This window comes from Ochlerotatus camptorhynchus, unplaced genomic scaffold (genome assembly GCF_037179485.1).
Source record: "Ochlerotatus camptorhynchus isolate MF236.1 unplaced genomic scaffold, CSIRO-AGI_Acam_v1.1 ptg000082l, whole genome shotgun sequence".
In the NCBI taxonomy this organism is placed as follows: domain Eukaryota; kingdom Metazoa; phylum Arthropoda; class Insecta; order Diptera; family Culicidae; genus Ochlerotatus; species Ochlerotatus camptorhynchus.
In genome coordinates this window covers 4,027,061-4,042,743 of record NW_027040572.1, presented here as the reverse complement: position 1 = coordinate 4,042,743, position 15,683 = coordinate 4,027,061, and the positions used below count along the sequence as shown (strand labels likewise).

General features: G+C 37.1%; 1 protein-coding gene across 2 annotated transcripts in view; it reads right to left on the bottom strand.

Moving 5' to 3' along the window:
• LOC135698130 (uncharacterized) overlaps nucleotides 1-15,683 on the bottom strand; it is a 158,412-nt gene that overhangs the window by 35,077 nt on the left and 107,652 nt on the right. The window lies entirely within an intron of this gene.

Below are 15,683 nucleotides of genomic sequence, written 5' to 3'. Positions count from 1 at the left end.
TTGCTTACTGAGCAGAAAATCATGGACTTAACTCCAAGCTCTTCCACAGCACAATAAATCGCCACCATCATTTGTATATTTGATATTAAACATTAGCCTCGGAAACTATTTGCATATCAAGCGAAAACGTAGTCCTGTATTGTCGAGAAGCGTTATGGTTCTGAGATGCTCGATGACCCTGGAGGGATCGTTTTTGCTTACTGATCAGAAAATCATGGGTTTAATCCCAAGCTCTCCGTCATGACTTTTAAAATTCATGATCACTAAACAAAATGAATATGTTCTTTCGATAGCCGGCTATCGAGAGATTAAATAAACAACAAATAAACAATACATACTTTTGGTTGCATCGCCAACTTGAGGTGAATCCTAACCGAATACCCTACCCAACCCTCCAAATCCGTAGCACTTATGAGGGCGTCGCTAAGTCGGTGGCCTCTCGTTAAGTAAGTACTACATCAACATTTCCTTCCCTATCCCTAGTTATGGTAAAGATGGGCGTGGCCGGGAATAGCGGCAGTCATGCTTCTGTTACTCTTGTTTAGATTGGAACCAATGTTTACTCCCCAGCATTATTCCTGAAAGTAGTCTAACTGAGAATTTCAGAAGAGACGTGAGTGTCGCTAGTATCCAATCTACGAAGTATATCATAACAACGCTAACGCTAACGCTAACGCTAACGCTGTTGGAGTATTTAAATAGTAATAGTTTGTTGAACAATCGGGATATCGGGAAGGTTATTCTTGTGAAACCGCGTTGAATTTGGTATTAGCGAAGTGGAAACATAACTTGGAGTGCAAAGATACGATTGTTGCTGTTTTTTTGGATCTTAAACGCGCTTTTGAAACAATTTCTAGGCCCTTATTGTTAAGATCAATCAAGTGCTTTGGAATTATGAGTACTGCATATAAATAGTTTGAAAGCTATTTGTCTGACAGAACTCAACGGACTGCTTTTAATGATTCTGTTTCCAGTCCCGTGGGAAATAACCATGGAGTGCCCCAAGGAAGTGTATTAGGGCCCCTGTTATTTATTTTGTATATTAATGACTTGCGACGTGTTTTACGATTTTTGCGGCATTAATCTTTTTGCAGATGATCCTGTGTTATTCATTGCAGCTAAGGATTTAGATGATGCCGTTTTACACTTGAATGAAGATTTGCGTTCTCTAAGTAGATGGTTGAATTACAAGCAGTTGAAATTGAATACAAGTAAAACTAAATTTATGGTAATTTCGCGGAATCGAGTAAATGAGAACGTCTCTGTTGTAATTGATGATGAGACTATTGATCGCGTTCGGAGATTAAATATCTTGGCGTGATTATTCATGACACACTTAAGTTCAACTCTCACATTGACAATGTCATCAAGAAAATTGCCAAGAAGTATGGAATTCTATGTCGACTGAAAAACGATTTCACTATTGCCAGTAAAATACAGCTATACAAATCAATCATCTCTCCTCATCTTGATTTTTGCCCTTCCATTTTATTTCTGGCCAATGCAACACAAATATCGAGATTGCAGAATAAAATAATGCGTTTGATTTTGAGATGCAATAGATTCACTTCCTTAACTTTGATGCCAGACGCCTTACAATGGTTGTCGGTGTAGCAAAGAATTGTATATTTGACTATGGTGTTCATTTTTAACGTAGTTAACGGTTTACTGCCTCGATATTTGTGTGATCGAATTGAAAAAAGGGAAGTGATTTTCATAGATATAATATAGGAAACGCGGTTAAAATAAGAACACCACATTTCTTGACTTGTGCTTCACAAAATTCATTATATTATAAAGGAATAAATGTTTTCAATTCGATGTCTAGACATATCAAACACTCAGCAACACTTGCAGAATTTAAAAGACACTGCATTTCACACGTTAAATCTGTCGTTTGAACAGTTATCCAATGACTTTTTTTTATTGATTGACAAATTATGTATCTTGACGAAGTTATCTCTAACGGATTATTTTGTATGGATTGCTGTCATAATGACTTTGTAATAATTATTGTAGCATTGGAAAAACTATTTTTATTCGCCTCGATGGTGATGATGGATTTTTAATATTTGATTTAATAGAAGTAGATTAATTAAACACATGCCTTCTACAAAGGTCTAAGCCTCTAGCGCGTATTACGGAAATGGAGGACTGAATTTAGCTTATTTGGAAGATACTTTGAGTTAGTAGTAAGTTTTATTGCAAATGTTGGGGGTTCGTGAGCATTCCTGACATTGCTGAAAATTATGATAGCATCAGACTGCGGGGTTGCTAGTGTAATAGGATGCTTTGTTGATTGTTCACTAACTCTTGATTGCTTGTAAAGGGTGATACGGTCAAAATTTGGTCAAGGGAAAACGCGTGTAAATCGGTGAAATCGTTTATTTAAAAAATCAAATTAAATTTCTTTTTCAAGTTCAATTAGTATAAAATTCAGGAAAAATATTCAGTTAGGCTTCCGCTTTTCCAAATCCGAATTGCCGGGCCTTACGCTTGACCCCTGCCATCAGATTTTGTACAGCCACCTTGTCCACCTTCTTCGCCGCAGAAAGCCAGTTTGCCTTGAACTGCTGCTCGCCCTTAGCAGTTTTTTTGGTCTTCTTTAGGTTCCGCTTGACAATAGCCCAGCATTTCTCAATTGGGCGGAGCTCTGGCGTGTTGGGAGGGTTCTTGTCCTTGGGAACCACCTGCACGTTGTTGGCGGCGTACCACTCCATGGCCTTTTTACCGTAATGGCAAGATGCCAAATCCGGCCAAAACAGTACGGAACAACCGTGTTTCTTCAGGAAAGGCAGCAGACGTTTATTCAAACACTCTTTCACGTAAATTTCTTGGTTGACAGTCCCGGAAGCTATGAAAATGCTGCTTTCTCAAGCCACAGGTACAGATGGCTTGCCAAACCAGATATTTCTTTGCGAACTTTGACAGTTTCATGTGCTTGAAAACATCTGCTACCTTTCCCCTTCCTTTTGCCGTATAAAACTCCTGTCCCGGAAGCTGCTTGTAGTCGGCTTTGACGTAGGTTTCGTCGTCCATTACCACGCAGTCAAACTTCGTCAGCATCGTCGTGTACAGCCTCCGGGATCGCGCTTTGGCCGTCGTATTTTGTTTATCATCGCGATTTGGAGTCACTACCTTCTTGTAAGTCGATTGTCCGGCTCGTTTTTTGGCTCGATGCACGGTTGTAGTCGATACACCCAGCTTATTTGCGGCATCTCGGAGAGAGAGGTTAGGGTTTCGCTTGTCTCTTTATCGTCTCAGCGGCTTCCGGTTTTCGATTTCCTCCCGATCCAGACTTCCTGGTTGTCGACAAACGTTCCCCAAACACTTTAATTACATTTGTAACGGTTGATTTGGCAACTTTTAGCGATTTTGCCAACTTTGCGTGCGAGTAGCTCGGATTTTCGCGATGCGCGAGCAAAATTTTGATACGCTGCTCTTCTTGCTTGGACGGCATTTTGACAACTGAAAAGTGAATTCCAAAATCAAAATAGGAGCAACATTTTACACACACACACCTTCAAAATGAGGGGTGTTCAGGTTTTTTAAATGCAAAATTGAAAGAAATACGTCAAGTTGATATTGACCAAATTTTGACCGTATCACCCTTTAATACTTATTAATATTTTAGGTGAACAAAAAGGCGAACTAAGAGGTGGACGCCTGAGCTTTTCCACTGTTAAGCAACTGTAAACTCTAGAGGGAATTTATATCTGTAACTGAAACCAGTTCGATTTTGTTTGCCAATCTGGTTAAAATGTCATATTTAATTATCTTAAAGATAAATCGTCCAGCTCAAACCTTTGTAGGGGTAAGAGGTGGAACCATCATCACCATCTTATATCTAAGTGTGTTTACATTGTTTTTGCTTTGAAAATTCAGTATTTTAAGCAGGTTTTCTATACCTGCATGTCGGTATAACAATTGACATCTTAAAACTAAAAACTTAAACTAAATCTTATCTAAGTATAAAGGGGTTGATTGATTGATTTATCTTTATTTAGGAGGTTTTCAGCCTGAGGTTGGTTCGCCTCCAAAAAAGTATAAAGGGAATTAATCGTTGCAATTGAGGATTGTAACGATTTTCTGATTCTCAATAGGACTAGTAAGACCCAAACTGAAATTATGGGAACTCTCGAATTGCTTTGTAAGATTCTGAGCATTTTCCGGATTTGTGATCGTCTTCTATTATAGTGGAATCGAATTTACTTTGGTACTGAGGCAGCTTTTGCTTCAACTATAGAAGTAGTCAGAGATTCAAGAGCATAATTAACATCATCTTTGGTTTGCAAAGGGATATTTGGATCGAAGTTATGTTTCATAAATGTTCGATATTGCTCCCAATCAGCTCTATGAAAGTAGAGCTGTTTTGGATTAGAAATTATTTCAAAAGTTAAGGGAAGGTGGTCATAACAGCATGGGTAATAAATTGGCTACAAAATTAGCATGAATCAGTTAAGACTATATCGATTGTTGAGGGATTTCTTGCTGAAGAAAAGCGCCTAGCAAATTAGTTTTTTAGAGCGTTTACTCAAATTTTTCACAACCATTATTCAATTTGTCAGTCGCACTGAATAACAGCAGCCAATGTCACTTCTACGCAAATATTAATCAACTTTTAACTTTTAGCTGCAAAACAAAGCTAATAAAGTGAATACATTACTCATCAATACAGAAGCCATCAATTCTACACAACCAACCACTCTTGCTGAATAACATAAACATCAAAAGTGCTTTTTCAACAACTAAACAACCTGTATTCAGCTAATAAACTGTGTTAGCGCTACTTTGAAAGCATTTTTACAATCAACTAGGTTCATTTTTAGACGTGTGCAGTTTTACAGCTTTTACTCTGCTCCTTTACAAAGCTGAAGTAGCTAGTCGAGAACAGTGATTCATGTGCACTATTATAACGCCTCTACTCAGCGATATTGTTGTAAAAAGTCATGTAGATTATTTACGTCAGTTCAAAGTGTTGCCGTAGCAAAGTTGTCAGTGTCAAGTTTTGTCAATGCGGTCGTCTCGAGTTCGATTCCAGGTTCCGGTGCAGGGTAAACTCAATTCCTCCAAGAAACAAAGCGTAAACAATATTTAACCCGGCTTCAAGAGAAAACTGTGTAGTGATGATTGGATAACCGGGAAAAGGTCGAATAAGCGCCTTTCAAGTTCGCACACAACTAAACAGCAGGATAACAGCTGTTTAGAAGCGTAAATGGAAGTGCAATAAGAGCTTTTTTCAACAGCCATAAGTAGCTGACTAAGTTCGCCAGATTTGCTTGTACAGAGGTTGAGTAAAGATTGTCTCCCCAAGTAACAATTCTGCAATCATTTGGCATCCACTCTGATTTATGATGGTTTTATAATGGCAATGAATAATCCATTTAGTTTAAATACAGCATTTCACAGTGTAAAACGTTTCTGCTTAGTAGTCCAGCTTTTTGCTGTTTTAAAAACCTTTTACAGTCTGGCGAGAAGTCAAAAACTGTCTTGTTTTAAAATTAAATTTAAAGTAGTTCTCAATCCCACCATAAAACTGTTTTAAAAATCAATCATAAACTTCATTAGCAATTTTTTATTAATGTATGGTTAAAATATTCTATAAACCTGTTCTATCGTTATAAAAGCCATCATAAAACCATTTGGTTTTAAATGAGAGTAAAATGCATATATTGTTGCCTTTTAGGCTTTTAAAAATGTATCATAAAATCTCCTCTGTTTACAAATTGAGCTTAAGGATGGATCCTCATAGTGAATAAAAACCAAATTTATGACAAGGATATCTCGAAGGATAAACGAAGTTGGAGGAAAAATTCAAGCGATGCTAACGACCGAAGGGAAGTCGATTTCAGTAAAATTTATTTTTTTAGAAGAACCAGCACGTCCGACGGAACGGGTACCATCAACGACTGAGCATCTGGTGGAGAAGGGTGAAGTGAGCGTGGTTCTCAAATTCATAAAACGTTGTCAAAACAGTCTGAAAACAGACCAGCCTTCTCCAGACCTTGCGAATAGATGAAGATCAGAATAACTTGCGTCAGTACCGACAGCAAACCACTGAAACTGTCAGTTAGCGGACACTAGTTGGTTTCCGATCCATAGCTGATCCACATTCTGAGTAACTGCTTCCAAGCCATCGGGAGAGAATCGCCTGGAAGAACGCTGAATCGCACAGCGCAATTATCGAAAGATAAACAAACTTTGACTTTTAACATTTTGTAGGCAACATTGCCTCCATAAATGCTACCATAAATCTGAACGGGTTAGGATCAAGCAAAATGGCTTTAAATAAATACAATTCAGTCTACAAGTTTTCTTCATAAAAGCCATTTCAAAACCTTATGAATTTGTTAAGGATTACTTGAAAGCAAAATAACTTTTTCACAAATGGCCCATGAAAATCAACTTTTATGCCTCCGACATATTACAATTATTTTGTTTGTTTTTTTACAATCTTCGATTTTCAAGCTATATTTCCTTGGATATAACTTTATTTTAATTAATTTAGCAATGAGAAAATATTTTTAATGCAAGAATCATGCTAAATAGAAATCTCGGCTAAGCTTAATGATCGATCTGAAGAATATATTTTTTTCTTACCGTTAAATAATTAGTAAAATCGATGTTTTCCGTGGGCAGACTCAAGTTTTTCGATGTTTTCACGTACATTTCACATCAAATTTTATATGGCACCTTAAACTAGGCCACTTCATGAGAACTATTTTATAATTTTTGAAATTCGGCAGGATTTTTATACGATCAGTTTTTATTTTAATTATTTTGATAAGATCGGATGGTATTTATGAATCCTTTTTTTATCTTGACTGTTGTTTTTCTAGTGAACTTAGCAAGCAGCTAGGGTTAATGGCTCAGATAATGGTTTTAATTGTTGCCAAATAGCTTTTATTGTAGCTTAAATACGGTTTTGAAATGGATCTCAATACGCTTATCGTACAACCATTTTGCAGTAAATCAATCTTGAAGAGCTTCGAAAATATACCCTTCAGAACCTTTTCCAGAGTGGGCCAACTAGATTCTAGCATCAATGAGGTTTTGCTGGATGCATCAATGGCAAAGCAGTCTTGACCAGGGTTTTATGAATGTTGTTTTATAGTAGCTATTTCATAAAACTTAAAATGTTACTTGGGTCATATCGTATAACGTTTGAATACAGCTTGAGGCTGTACAAATTAAATGAATAAAGCGTTTACACACAGCAAAAAAATAATTTTGATATCACGTCAAAGTTGATGCACTACAATCATGTCGAAAATATGGTGTAATATTACTTGCTAAAAAGGACAAAATTATCATTAATACAATGCATGAACTGACATTACGCTGCTTTTACTGTATTTGTTTATTTATGTGGTCATAAAAATTACATGAAATTTTCGACATGATTGTAGTGCATCCACTTTGATGTGATATCAAAATTATTTTTTTGCTGTGCATTGTTACTTGGGCGGGGGCCTGTCGCTGCGAACTCCTCGCGGTGCCTGGTTCCCTACCAAGGCTGAACTTCGACTCGTTGGCACGTGTAGCCGGTCGATCGAGCACTACCTGACCCGGTGCGATCTCGGGCTGATTTACACACGGCTTTGAGGTAAAACTCAGGGGGACTCTATCAATGTCAACCACATATAGATGCACCATAGCTCACATGATTTTGACATTTTTGGACAATCTGACACTTTTGGCATACTGTCAGCGGTAAAACTGACGGACAACACAGCTTACTCTTTCACACTTGCATCGCAGTGCTAAATGCTAGAAAGAGTAGTATGTTGCAGTCATCCTCACCCACTATATTCATCACATTGATGTGAGCTCCACCGAAATGCGTGATTGTTGCCCCCGTGGTAAAACTCAATGGGTCCTGCGGGCACGTGGGAAATAGGAAAAGGGTCTTTTTAAGGTTATGCTACCGGAGTCCGTTTTATATTTTCCTACCTGATTCAACGGTACTAAAGGATTCGGAAGCTTCGTTTTTGAAAATCCTTTAGTAAAAAAAATATCCAAAAGCTACATAAAAAAATATCTTGTTCATATATTTTTCCTAGAAAGAATTGACATTTTCCTACAACTTTGTCTCAGACGTCATTTCGTTCATACAGAAAAAAATCTGGACTTTACTGGTGATGTAAACATTCATGTATGTAAATACCCTTTTCACGTAAACTAGCAACTAGTTAGAAATTTTGCTTACAAAGAAGGACGGTTGAATACAATATTTGGAATGTTTCATGAAATTCCTCTTAAATTTACACGATCTAAAATGTAAAATTGTATGATATATGACGTTCCATTTATGTGCATCATAGTAATAGAAATTTACACAGCTTGTTCGAACTGTGTACGTTTTATTGAAAAATATCAAATACACCATTTTGAAAAAAGTACAATATTCAAAGGGCACAATTACACAATCGCTAAGTAAAAACCTATAGATTAATTATTTTTGTTTGGTTGATTTTTCAGAGCTTTGAGCACAAAGAAAGTAAATAAATCGGATGAAGTTTTATCACCAGAACTGCCTATACTTAAGATTGAGCCCCGAAGCCGAAACCTTTCTGACAATCCAACCTGAAAACTTTCAGGTTGAATATCCGACTAACGAATCTGGTTGATAAACTGCATAATAATTATTGCAGATTAGTGAATGTAAAACGAAGCCTTCATATTTGACAAAACATTTCACCTGTTTTGGTGTATACACAAATTTTCATGATAATATTCAGGCTAATTGCAGGTTGTGCTAAATGCATCTCATAACAATGCAAATTTGTACCGCCAAAATCGACTAACAAATGTCTTCACATCTGATCATTCGTTAGATATCCTTGTACAAGACGACATTTATGGACGCTGATCTCAAACGGTTCTGTCGTTGCCTCGGTCGTAGCCAACGGGAACAATGAGTTGAAATTCCTATAAGGTGGTAGTGCATACTCGTCATCAACCCCGGAATGAAGAACATAAAAATGCACCAGCGACGGGCTTCCTAATATGAATAATGCCATGTAGTCAAGTACGTGTACGACAACGTACACTTACAAGTACTCTACAAATTGCAACCCAGCCGGTAATATGCTACCGGCTATGTGCACTCTTCCCATTGCGCTGCTGCTTGGTAAGAAAAGAGTCCACAAGCGAGCCGCATGGAAGAAGAGATTCCAGCATACATATCTTCATATAGCGAAGGGCAAACATAAATTGGTAAAGCTAGAAGAGCGTCATTTTTTGTTCTCCGTCCAAAAAAGAAAAGAGGCAAATGTGCTGCTCCAGCAGACCGGGCTCGAACAAAAAAGGCAACCCCCTGCGAAACAATACCGTTCTGAATTTTGCATAAAAGCTCAAGAGCATCTCCTAAAATATGCAACGGTATGGATTTCCTCGCGCAATGGAAAGTTTTCAGCAAATCTACCCTTCACTCTCCGACTCGGCAGCCAGCTAGTTCGTCGACAACACGCATTGAAAGCTTTATCCCGTCAGCAGCCGGCCGATTGCCCTCTTTTGCAGTGCACTCTGATGGGAGCGTGGAATGTGTGGGTGGAAAGAGAACTTATAGCTGTTTGGGCTATCGCGCATTGATAGAGGTTACGGTTATGTATGCAACCAACAGTCATCAGTGCACAATGTACATCCGAAAACGTGCTCGAGTATTTGGGTATACAATAGATGCTGGGTTCGTTATTTTTAGTTCCATGAAATCTTGAATATTTCTGTGTGTGCCCTGTAACGGTATTAATGCATGTCGTAATAATCAAGGGAGTGACATACACAGTTCGAAAAAAGTAGTGTAAATTTCTGTCACTATGATGCACATAAATGGAGCGTCACATATCATACAAATTAACATTACAGATCGTGTAAATTTATGAGTCATTTAATGAAATATTCTAAATATTGTAAGAAACCATCCATCTTTGTAAGCAATATTTCTTGCAAGTTGGTAGTTTACGTGAAAACGAAGTTTACATGCTTCAATTTTAGCATGCATGCACACTTGAAAAATTTCATGTAAATTTTAATCTTTTTAGATGTACTCAAAAGAAGCGGCTTAATCGACCTAAATTTACGTCTTTTCTTAAATTTACTCGAACCACAAACTGAAGACATATTTTTACATTTCGTGACGTAAATTTCTGTCACTGTTGCTCATTTTTGCTGATTTTGATAATTTTTCAAAATCCTGCTATTTTACATCTTTTAGACATAATTTAGTGTGGATTCTCAAGCTGTTTGGTGTTGCGAATGGTTTGGTTCTCCGGCAATTCAACGGGCAAAAAATAGGCTCTCCTGTGGATATGTGGTGCATTGCATGCTTAGTGATTGATTTAAAATCGTTTGTTTTGACACTACAGGATATTATCGGACATTCGTATAAAATTTCACTTTGCCATTCAATATGGCGCTACCTCAAGTGCTGTCGATATGCCACAATTGACTTAAATATCACTTCGCATCCGAACGCGCACTTAAATACTTGTGCATTCCTATGCAGCCGGATATGTTGTTTTATAAAATGTGGAATTCGCGCAGTCCAAACCACATATATTGCACCGGACACTCATTTTTTTTTCAATACCGTACCGTAACGCGATAAAACTGCGGAGTACGTTGCCGATGACGATCGAAGCTTTCCTTACTGCTTTCAGGTGCGTTGTCACCGAGGTTAGGCATCATGTAATTTTACATCTATTCGGACATAAAAATCTGTCACAAATTTACTTTTCAGTTTCGGTCATGTAATTTTAGGTTTTTTGACACCTAATTTTAAAAGCATGACATATTTTTCAGAAGTTGATGTGATATTCAGTCATAAGACGCTATTTCATGTCTTGATGTGTTTATTATTAAATGTCGACCTTTATTTTTTTGAAGTGCGTCTATGTGCGCATAAAATTAAGCCGTTTATCGAATTACATGACAAGAAAATTAGATCATACGTCAATTCAAGCTCGTGTAATTTTCAGTTTTTTTTAGAGTGTGGATATTTACATCACCATTAAAATTCATAATTTTTTGGTGTGTAGCATATGTGGATCTCGATCATCAAAAATTAACCCATTTCAGTGATTTCAAGTGGTATCGTAAGAGTTAAAGTGATTATACTACACACTTAGAAATACCTACCTAATTTAATCTAAACATAGTATGAGACGTAATCAAACATGTCATGTAAAATTAAGTGCTCCGAGACTGAAAAGTTCGAACATACGTTTGATTGAGCTGAATTTCGCGTCTATTTTGACTCAATTTTATGTCAAAATAGACGCTCGTAAATGTCAGTCTCAGAGCACCTGAATTTCCATAAAAAAAAATTTCTAAGTGAGTATCTGACAATAGAGGAAGGGGATCAAAGGTTAGTAAATCTTCTCTAACTGAAAAAAAAAAAATCATTTCAAATAATAGGCAAGCAAAATGAGTTGTTTTACTCAGAAGAACGGGTGAACAGAAAAAAAAAGAAAAAAAAAAGTCTTCATAATTTATAGCATTTTTTGCTTCAAAATGTTGAATCTTAGTAAATACGCAAATTATTTTTTGTCGATAAGTGTTTCTAACGTAAAAATAATGGGGAACACGGTGATGCTTTCATAATGAAAATCAAAATATACACGGAGATGAAAAACTACCCAAAATTAAGTACTTTTTCATCAATTCACGGGTTCAGCCCAATAATCCAAATTTGAGTAAATCGCATATAGTAGTTTTCATTTAACACCAATAAAAAAAACTTACTTCTAAGTATATTCTACCCAAAATTAAGTGTAGTTCACGCAAATTTCAGAATATGCAATTTACTCAAAAGTAATTTATTGGGCTGAACTATATCGTTGGGTCGAATCTCTCGTTCCGTTTTTGACAAAAATAAAGAGTGCAAGTGAGAGACTGAACTCAATATTAAGTAAAAAGAACTCAAATTTTGGGTAGTATTTTTTCTCCGTGTAGTCATTCTGAGAAATTTGCTTTTTTAAGTTTTTAGACGCAAATATAAAATGTTTGGCAACACTATACAAAAATAATAAATTCATATTTAGATTTAATGTAGAGTTAATTTAAAAACACTCTATAATGTTAATTATAAACATTACTAATGTAAATTTTGGTTCCCTGAGACCGACACATGTAAGCGGGCCTTTTGACATAAGAATCAGTTGAAAGAAACGTGAAAATCACTTCAATCAAACGTTCTCTTCGTCGACTAGCTAATGTTTCGGTTTGAGAACACTTAATTTTACATGAAATGTTTGTTTACGTTCTATGATTTACGTTCAATATGGATTACGTCTCGTGTAAAAGTAGTTATTTCTAAGTGTGTAGCTTTATTTCTTCCGGAGATATTGCTAACAGAAAGTAGCACTTTGTTAAAAAGCACGATACATAGAAAATGCTGCCCTGCACCAAGGTAGACCTGTGTGCCGCCGCGCCACACCGCCGCTGCCAATACTTTTTCACACGCAGTCGCTGACGTTTTTGAGTCGACGCGCCGCCATGATGATACGCCGGCGGTGTAAATATGCGTTTTGCACTTCAAATTTTTAGATGACGTGTTTTTTGCTAACCACTGCTAATTGAATCGGTCAACTGGTTCCGGAGATATGTACATCAGCATGTTCAGGATAGTATGTATCCAAATGCTGTAATCAGCGAATCCAAACACATAAAGCAACCAACGATACAGACAAAACGCTTGCTACGACTACGACGACAAACTCTCACTGCAACACAGCTCGATCGGAGTGGTAGAAGGATAATGATATATTGCTTGCCTACTTTGTTGCAATATACACGGATGAAGACATAGCTTGATCTTAATCAAGAAAAGACATAACAAAAAAAATTCCCATTAACAAACGTGTATCATTTTCGGCTTTACTTCGTGAAGCAGCTTGCCAATACTTTGCTCGTTTCCTTCTACCCCGAGTGAGCTGTGTCGCACTGGCTGCTTGTCATGAAAAAGAAGGAAGAAGATTATATCATTATTGCTTTCCACTTCTGACAAAGCGTTATCATTCGGTTCGTTGATCGCTTGTCATTTTGTCATTGGAGATATTTTTGATTCCTTGGCTGTAATATATCATATGAGAATTCAAGCACATGATTAATGGAAGTCACAATAATTATACAAAACTACATTGTTCATATCCAAACAGATTGCAGGTACCTCTGAGCAAGTGCTCAGACTCCCTAAAGAATGTTGTGGTAAATCCATAAATTGAATTTGGCGTTCGATGGCTGTTAATCAAACCCACTGTCTTCGGCTTGATGATACCGTGCCATAACTGATTAAGCTATTTAATTCAGGTTAATTATAATTACTATAAAAACCACCAGTTCCGGTAGTATTCCAAAACGTTGCAACGATGTTTTCGACAACAATTTAAAAAATTATGTGTGGTGTTGAATAAAAAATGAGAATGATTTCAGTGCCATCCAGCGCCCTTGTGAGAGCATCGCAACTAAGTTGCATCGTACGGCTGACCAGGGCCCCTTCTCCAATATTCATTGACTTTTTTTTGAAGAATAAACATTGTGTTTTTAATAAAAAATACTGAATTCGTTGAAAAAAAATTGTTCTACTAGCTATATGATTGAAAAAATACTAATTTTTTATTGAACACCGGTTATAAACTTCAATTCAAACCGGAATATTGTATAACTGTATACATTTATCCAACATTCAGGTTCTAATTGAAGTTTAAGATGTGTCATTATGACAGCCACCATAGTAAGGACTCCTTCCCACTGGCGGAATTTATTCGCGGCGGCAGCGGTAGCGAATGAATCGAGTTTGCCGCGGCAGTGAAATTCCCGCAGGTACCCACACATGAGCGGTAGTTCACCGCTGTGTTGACATCGTGTGCACTGGATTCTTTACCGATGAAGAGACGATTTCCTTGTTTAGTTTGAAAGTAGAAGACACTTTTTTTTGTCCCTTGATTTGTTTTCCGTCGATCTTGTTTTTCGTGCTGAGCACCAATGCTACCGACATCAGTGAGGCAGCTCTTACACCTGGACCTTACCTATCGACCCGTCAACTCATGAACCGGGGACCAACGGCAAGACATCTCTTCCGAAGAAAGGCGTGATCAGAGGTGTTATACCTCAAAACATCCCGGCGGCGCCCACTGGGATTGAACTAAGGCCTGCTGGGGTGAGAGGTTATCACGCTTAGCACTACACAAAAGAAACTAGTATTCTCATGGGATTTGAGTTGTCGGATTTTGGCCACTTTCTGAACCGACACATAACCAGATGTATCCAATGTGAATTGATGTGTCGCATGATAGATTTAGGCTCATGTCGGATTTTGGCCACATCCAGAATGGTACCCGGAGCACAGGGCATGGGCCAAATGCATGTGGAGACCCATCAAGTGCACCAAAGTCAATTTATACAGTAATTAAGCCTGTCCAACAATTCAACAAAATCAACTGTCCAACAATTCAAATCACGTCATGATCCCAGGCTACTCAGAAAATACTGCAAAGATTCAGGTGATCAGAGTTCTCCATAAACTCCTCTACACAATTAGAAAAATTGATGTAAATTTAGGTGCTCTGAGACTGACGCATACGAGCGTCAATTTGGGCATAAAATTGAGTCATAATTAGCGTTACCATATAAAAAACTTGAAAAGGAGGTCATTTCATTTGAGGTTTGGAGATTAAGGAGGACAATGATTCCGTTTCTTAACATTAAAGGAGGACAATGAGTTTTTATCAAACGTTTTAACAATATGTGCGCTATCACAAAATTCATGATTTTCAAAGGTTCAATTGATATTGTTCATAACTTGTAGTCGTTACCAATTCACTTCATCTTCTCGTTATGCTTCTGAAAACTACAACTCTTCGCTCTCAGTATGGTAGCGGCCTAAACAAATCAAGCGTAACTATTCAAATCGACGTATCTGCTTTTGTAAACAATCTCTTCAATCGACGATTTGTCTTAACTGCTAACTCACCCACGCAAACAAACAATATCATCATCATCAGGTAGAAGACACTTCTGCCTACTATTTAGCTGGTGTTGTAAGTTTCTGTGAGTGAGCTTGCATTTGCCACAAATCGTCGATTGAAGTGATTTTTCACAAAATCAGATACGTCGATTTGAATAGTATGCTTGAAATACCTAAAATCCCATAGAACCAGAACGTAAAAATCGAACACATGTTGGATTCAATCTGTATGGCTGTGTTCCATTTGGTTAATTTTAACTTAAATGTTACAGATCGAAAATTTTCAAATCAGCCTGCTATTGTACCAGACTTATTTCTGGCAGCCCAGGAATCAATTTTGACAAACACCTCGAAAATCACACGATCAACAACAGAGAGATTTTCAAACATTATAATTTATTTTCGAAATATCAAATTTATGTAAAAAATCAGAAAAATGGAACACAGCCTAAGATTGTGTTCCATTTGATGAATTTTCACTGACACTTCGAAAATAAATTATAATGTTCGAAAATCCCTCTGTTGTTGATCGTTAGATTTTCGAGAAACTGTTTGTCAAAATGTCCTCCTGTAGGATACCATATGGTAACCCTAGTCATAATAGACTTAATCAAATGTACTTTCGAACTTTTCAGTCTCGGAGTATTTAATTTTACGTCTCATTTTTTATGTCAAAGATGGATTCCGTCACGTGTAAGATTAGGTATTTCTAAGT